This window comes from Nipponia nippon, unplaced genomic scaffold (genome assembly GCF_047370975.1).
Source record: "Nipponia nippon isolate SJK-2023a ecotype South Korea unplaced genomic scaffold, ASM4737097v1 scaffold_4, whole genome shotgun sequence".
In the NCBI taxonomy this organism is placed as follows: domain Eukaryota; kingdom Metazoa; phylum Chordata; class Aves; order Pelecaniformes; family Threskiornithidae; genus Nipponia; species Nipponia nippon.
Window position 1 is genome coordinate 26,672,347 of NW_028262358.1, and position 6,937 is coordinate 26,679,283.

The 6,937-nt window shown below is 41.4% G+C and overlaps 1 long non-coding RNA gene across 1 annotated transcript in view; it reads left to right on the top strand.

The window, feature by feature from the left end:
* LOC148053227 (uncharacterized) overlaps nucleotides 1-5,939 on the top strand; it is a 69,845-nt gene extending 63,906 nt beyond the window's left edge. Inside the window, exons 4-6 of the long non-coding RNA XR_015708356.1 lie at nucleotides 147-252; nucleotides 2,204-3,535; nucleotides 4,319-5,939. This is a non-coding gene — a long non-coding RNA (uncharacterized LOC148053227). The remainder of the gene's footprint in view (nucleotides 1-146; nucleotides 253-2,203; nucleotides 3,536-4,318) is intronic.
* The last annotated feature ends 998 nt before the right edge of the window (nucleotides 5,940-6,937 follow it).

Sequence of the window (6,937 nt, forward strand, 5' to 3'; positions counted from 1 at the left end):
TGGAAAGTTTGGACAGTTCCTTTATTTTCCTTAATACTTGCAAAAACTAAACCACTGCCTCAGAAGATATATTTGTATTGCCTTACACTGTTCGGTGATTTCTTTCCTTTATGACTTTTCCCTGTCTCTTTCCTCTGTCTTCTAAGGCACAGCTTGTGGAAATATGTCACATTTCTGTGGTGCAGCAGAGTGGGAGGCAGCAAATCTGGATCTTATTACCAGTTTGGCCATAGTCTTCCTGTGTGAACATGGGTAAGTTATTTCTTTCTGCACTGATAATACAGCGATGTTAATCACTTACTTCATGGGGCAAGGGTGGCCAATCTGTAACATGCTTGAAGTCTTTAAGCAGTGAAGATGAGACTCCCAAAGCGGGTGTCTGTCGTGTGTTTGGCTAGCATGGAGACTTCTGGGCAACCTGAAGCTCCTCCGTGGGACACAGCAAGTGGCTACAGCTGCTAGTGCTGATACCAGCTGGCCACCCCGGGATTCAGCTGCAGGGCAGCCCAGACCTGCTCTTCAACAGGTCCTCTAGTGAGTCATCCCCATGTCCCACCCTGTTGAGATTTTGGTATGAAACATGTAGGATTAGCAAGGTTGGCTGTCTCTGTCACGTGAGAATAAATGGAAATGAAAATATGCTGAGCTCTGGTGGGAGGAATATCAGAACCACAGCAAAGAGGGCTGGGAGAGAGCAGGTGGTCCCCTCCCTGCCAGATGCAAGTATATTCCTGCACGTCTGTTTAAGCCATGCTTTAAAAGTGCCAGTGAGGGACCAAGCTGGCACCAAACTGCAAATATCAGGGTTGATTCATATTATAAGGTACCTTTCAGCCATTTTCTTGTTCCCCCAAATAAACAATCTGCATGGGTTAAGGAGTGCATTCCTCCCCACACGTGTCAAAAATCTCTGGCTGACTCTGCTCAGTTCCCCTGATCCTATAAAGTATGCAAACTGTGTTCATCTTGGACACATACTGCCTTATTTTCCCACTTACTGCATAGCTTGGCAATGTTAGAAGGGACATGTTTTTCCTCCCCTTCTTCTTTTTGTTTTTCTGTCGAGCATTTTATTTAACTGGGACTGTAAAACAAAAGTGTTAATTGCCAGTTTGGTGCAATGCTTCATGCTTTATTTGATAGTGGGCACCACTTGTACCACAGTGTAAAGGTAGTTTAAAAGACGTGCTAACCCACTCCTTCGAGTACAGTTCATCTGTGTGGCGTGTGTAAGAAAATGGCCCACACTTGGGCCTGACAGGGATTGAGAATGGATCTGGCAAAGCTTCACATTCTTCCCCTAGAAACTGGACTGAGAGAGCGAGCAACCTCCAGGCTCACAGACAACAGCTGAGCTTTGGGCTTGGATTCGCACGCCATGCAAAGGCGATGACGCAGCCTAGGAATAGGAAGAGGAGGGAAAGCTCCCTCTTGATAATCAAGCTCTTCTCCAGTTGCTTCTGTTTTAGATCCCCATCCAGCAAAAGCTCCTGCATGGACTTTATAGACTTAAATAGTTCCACTGAAGCAGGTGTGATTTCAGGGTGCTGCCCAATTAATCTTTAAAATCATGTCTGAAGATTCAGTGACTTCCAGGACTGGGTCTTTGCTGACAATCTTTGGATCATTTAGAAAAAATGCATCTTCTCAAAGCAATCAAGATACGAGGAGGAAGCCATAATATGAAAAATGGACCTGGTTTTCCCCAAATTGTCTAAAATTAAGGATCGAGAGTCCCATTTTATTACCGTTTCCCGCTGCTAAGCCTGCCTTTACGAGAAAAAAATTCACAGAATATATTTGACCAACTTCTCAACAAACAAAATTGGAATAACCTGTTTTGCTAAGTTATGTTAACAAACACTTGCTGAGAATCTTTAATTTCTTAAATTCTCCATGCTCCTTGCTAACTATGTGCATAAGAAAATTACACTTTTTTTTTTTTTTTTTTAAATAAAACCTTATCCATTTTGTGGCCCTACTTATGAGTTCTAATCTCTCACACCTGGAGATGTCTCCCTTAATGCTAAACAACCCTGAAGATTAAAGTTTTTTTGAAGGTGCAGGGAAGTATGAACAAGTTCAAAGGTCTCAAAATTGCGTTTGTTGGTAGGGTGTAGCTGGTTTACCAGTGTTACCAGAATAATACTTAACTTCTATACAAACTCAACATGCAATTAAATATGTTTGTCTTGTTCTTCAGAATAGAATTGAATCAGCTTCCAGAATGTAGCTATGCTTGCTATATGCACGTAACACGAGATGGTCTGGAAAAAGCTTGCCAGGGCTTTTTTGTCTCTCTTCCTCAATATACCAGGAACTGCAAATTGAAGGGACCAATATAATATGAATATGGGGGTAAGTGATGCGAGTTTAAAGGAAAAATCATGGTAAGGAAGGTGTTTTGCTTCTGCTGAAAATCACCTTAACTCCTCACACAAGAATTCTGCTTTTGTGACTAGCTTTGTGGGTTTTCATAGTTGGAAACATGATATTGTCTGTGGCCTTCACGGACGAGAGAGCCAGTACGACGTGCTCACATTCTATCGATTTTCCAGATACGGGAATGCTAATATTTTTCACATGCAATCACACTGGTGTTTACATTATTTTGGGATGTGAAGTCTGTTTTGATGCTTTATGAAGTCTGACATTGCTTGAATAAACAAATTCTTAATAATTGATTAAAAAGCTTAGTTGTACCACTTAATCTGTCTGTGCAAGAGAGGCATTTTTCCTCTGGGACAGGAATAACCCAGCATTTAGTTAATCAAGTTTTAAAAGCTGTGAATTTAAGCTCTTTGGGATATATACATTACCAATTGCAGGAAGTTGAGAAATAAAAGGAACTTTTCAAATAAAAAGATGTCAATTTAATAGCAAAGGAGCTGGAAACAGATGTTTCACGCAAAGCATAAGAGTTGTGTCATTCCTTTAGGTTTTCAAAGTCACTTCTTGTCAGATGCATTGGTTAAGAGAGAAAATTAATGAGCTGTGTTAAGTTTTATTACACAATCTTCTGATGTGGGAAAGCTTCCCTCCAGGAACAGCTCTGTGCATGGCTTAACTGATTTAGGCATGCCTGCTGCAGTATTCTCCAGAATGTGTTGGAGATCAAAGTAGAGGGAGTTATTCAGGTTTTATGGCAAGGTAATTAAAAAAATATGGGGATTATTACGTATAAATCATACTTGCATAAATTTGCTGGCAAAATAAAATCAAATAAACACGTTTAAAAAATGAGATCAGGAAAACATTTGGTCACATTTTTTACCGTTACAGATGCAAAGCTGTACCCTGAAGTCTACACAGTTGACCTCTTTCTTCCACTGCAGAGAATTTGGCCCAGTTCCATTTTAGTGGTGTTCTCATTTACTTTAAAAAAACAAAACAAAACAGGGGGAGAGAGAAAAAAACGGGCATACTGAGCTCTCCTATGTTGTGACAATGTGAAGATGGGCACTTTGCACCAGGTGCAACAGACGGAGAGGTGATCCCAGGAAGAGCAGTGGCAAGACTTCCCTTGATTTCTGAGGTGATTTCTTCTGAAAGTATTCTCTTATAAGTAGACTCATGTGCCTGAGCATTTATCTTTTCAATGAAAATGTTAGCATTACATGAAACAAGACACAAGAGGAGACTCTTCTCCCTGCTATTGTTACAGTGCAGTCCGTAAGTAAAGAGCAGGTTTGGACCAACAGCTTCTGGAAAAGAGGGTAAAAAAAAAGCCCTAGAAAACTGCAAAGACTTTCTGTTCTCAGGTACACAGGACTTCTGAGGGGAGTACATACAAGCTCAGGAAAGATTGTAGCTCATCCTTTCTGGCCACGTACGGGAGAAATGGATGCATGCACTATGCTCCAAATAGGGGCTCAGAAATCCCAATCTAGAAAGAGGGAGAGATGATCCAGTTGTAAATGTTGAATTCCTGATCGTGAAATGCAGAAAACATTTCTCTCTGGGTGGGAGAGAAGTGAAGAGTATTGTGAAACTTCTGTTTAATCAGAGGAGAGCTTCCACATTTCTGTCACATAAATATGCAGAAAGGATAAGCTTATAGCTTCAGCTGTCCTAAATGCAGTGATACCATATGATGACAGAACACACATGCACATGCCTGTATAAACATATACACAGTTGTAGCCAAAACGTATAACACTGTCAGGACTGAGCTTTCTCTCTCTAAGGATGTGCATATGCCCTCTTTGGTCTAATTGGGTTTATGACTCTACATGTGCATGTATATGCAAGAGATATAAAATGCAAGTACAGTAGCTTTTGATGTGAAATAACATTTATCTTCTTGTACCAACTACAGGTCCCTGAGAGAGTACATGTAAAGTTCACACTGGAAGCTACACAGCTGAAGCACTAGCCACAGAATAAGCAGAACACGCTTGGCTGTCATTTTACCAATCTTCTCTGCTGCAGTGCTAATGTACATGAAAGAGGGGCTATTGACTGGCAACTGCATGCAGATGAAACAGTACAATTTGGACAATGAAAACCTATGTGAAGTATCAGGTGAAAATTCCCCTGTGCTTTGCTCTTCTGGGTGATGAAATAATTTCCTGAGGGAACTGAAGAAACCACCCCACGATATTGAATTGTTTAAAGGTACTTGATTGTGAAATATTGTCCATTTTAACCTTGTCTTGGTGTTTGGCATGGTGGGTCCCTTCCACTTCTAACCTTTTTCAAAGAATCGATAGATGCTGCATCTAATAATGATAATGAGTATGTATTAAAGATATATTATCTGGAGCTGGAAGCTGAAGGCTGGACCTGAAAGTATTGCAACACTTAGTTGTATTTTCATGCTGCCTGAATATGTACTGCTGTTAATCACATGTGCACAATCTTGAAGACAAGGACCAGAAAACTCATTGAGATTTTGAAACAACGATAACATAAAGCCCATTGCAAGATTTAATATAAAATCTGAACAGTAAAGAATTCTGTGATGTATCTGGTTCTTGTTTGATGTACTTCTACTGCCACAGTTAATATAGTGTTTGCAGTGCACACATAAAGCAGATACACTCAGATTCCTCTCTAAAAGAGTTAAATTATTTTATAGTCATGTTTGCTATCTTTCCTGTCATTTTTTTCCCCACAATTTCTATAGTCTGTATGTAGTTTATGTAAGTTCTTCTTAACAGCTTTCAACAAAATTTGCTGTAATATAATGGTAGAGGTAGATGGTTATAAAGAAAGCTATAAAGATTTTTCTAAGAAATTTCTAAGCATGAGGGGAGTCCCTCTTTCTTGGTAACTACCAAAGTCTATGAGAAAAAAAATCCCCAAATGAGGAGAGATACTTTTCTGTTCTCAGGTGCTAATGATTGTGTATTTCACTACAGCAGAATAAAAATCACCCTCCTACACAACATCAGTCAAAGTCTTCAAAATATTTCAGCCCCCAACGTAGAATTGAAGTAGCATCTAAGTTTTCCTAAAGGCTGATGCCAGCCCTTCAGACATAAGGTTCAATTTAAGCTTTACTTCTTTTGTATGCTTGAAAACACCAGTGAGCTGAGGGTTTTCTTGGGTTTGCTGCAGACGTGCTGCATGCATGTGCGAATGTTTTCTGCAAGATCTACAGAAAGACAGGAACATATGACGCCTGTTGTACAAGCTGTCATGTCTGGCCAAGGTCAGTCTGACCCGAGTATTCAGGATGCTTAGAGCACTAGCCCCATTAATACGTAAGTCCTTGTGTCCAGTAGGAAGCTGATGACTGTTACTGCCTTATTTGTGGCTCTCAGTGGCTGCAAGCATCGGGAACATTGTCAAGAAGTTCATTTGTGTTTGGGTTGGTTGGTGCACGTGTGCTCCCCAGTTGCATCCTAAAGTGCTTTGTTCCATAACTAGTGTGTTGATACTGGGTCCCAGTGTCACTGCTGCTGCTGGCCATTTCTCCCCTTCCCAGCTCTCTTGCTGGCTTCCTGCTGCACTGTGGGGAAAAAAGAGGCAGTATGTTGTGGACATCCTCCATCAGACTCTCTGCTCTGCTGGAGGGACTGAGGAGGGACCAGAGGAAAATATGGACTGGCAATTTGTCGAGAATTTGTGTCTCTGCCTCTCCAGTGCTTTGTGGAAGGAAGATGCCGAGTCTTAGCACAGAGTTCCTTGCTTCTCTGTGCTGCTCTGTGCTTGCTTTTCCAGGCAAAGTGGAGCACTCCAGGACCATGCAGCAACCCCTGATGGTCAGCGTGCCGTACATGGTCTGATGCTCTCCCTCAGCGGGAGCCCTGGAGGCTGCAGGCCAGGAGACAGTGGTGGCCATGGCACTAAGCCCCTGAGATGCCTGCATGCTCGTGGAGCCCTGGCAGATATGAGCACAGAGCCTTCTTCCCAAAAGCAACATGAACCCTCACTGCAGTTGTGTTAAGGTCAAGGGCTGGACAAAGCTGACTTTAAGCAGTCCTGACCAATTAACTAGACTTAACATCCTCGTTTCACCCTTTGTAAAATGGCATCGTCATTGAGAAGCACCTTGAAATTCTTATCTAGAAGCTGCTTTAAAAATTGGAACATTATTATTATTAGGTAACTGTGGAACTAGAAAAAAAACTACCCTGGACTTTTCCTCATATGTGTTTGTGCCTAGACGGCAGCCTACGTGGGCCTATATCTAGACAGACTCACGGGCACAGTGTTTCTCAAGGCATAAATCATTTTAGAGGCTCCCTAGATTTACTTCAGATAGTTCCATCTTCTCTGTTTGGAACAGGCTGTGTTATCAGCCTAATTGCAGCCGTTAAACCATTTGCAGCCAGAATTTTTTGTTTGTGTGCTAACATCAGTGTTGGCAGGAGAATGATCACTGAAGGTGATGCTAACTATCAAATATGCAATTGCTCTCCAGTAACAGTGACTAAGGGCTTTAAAAGGGAAACAGGACCCTATAGAAACTGCTTATTCTGATTCTAAA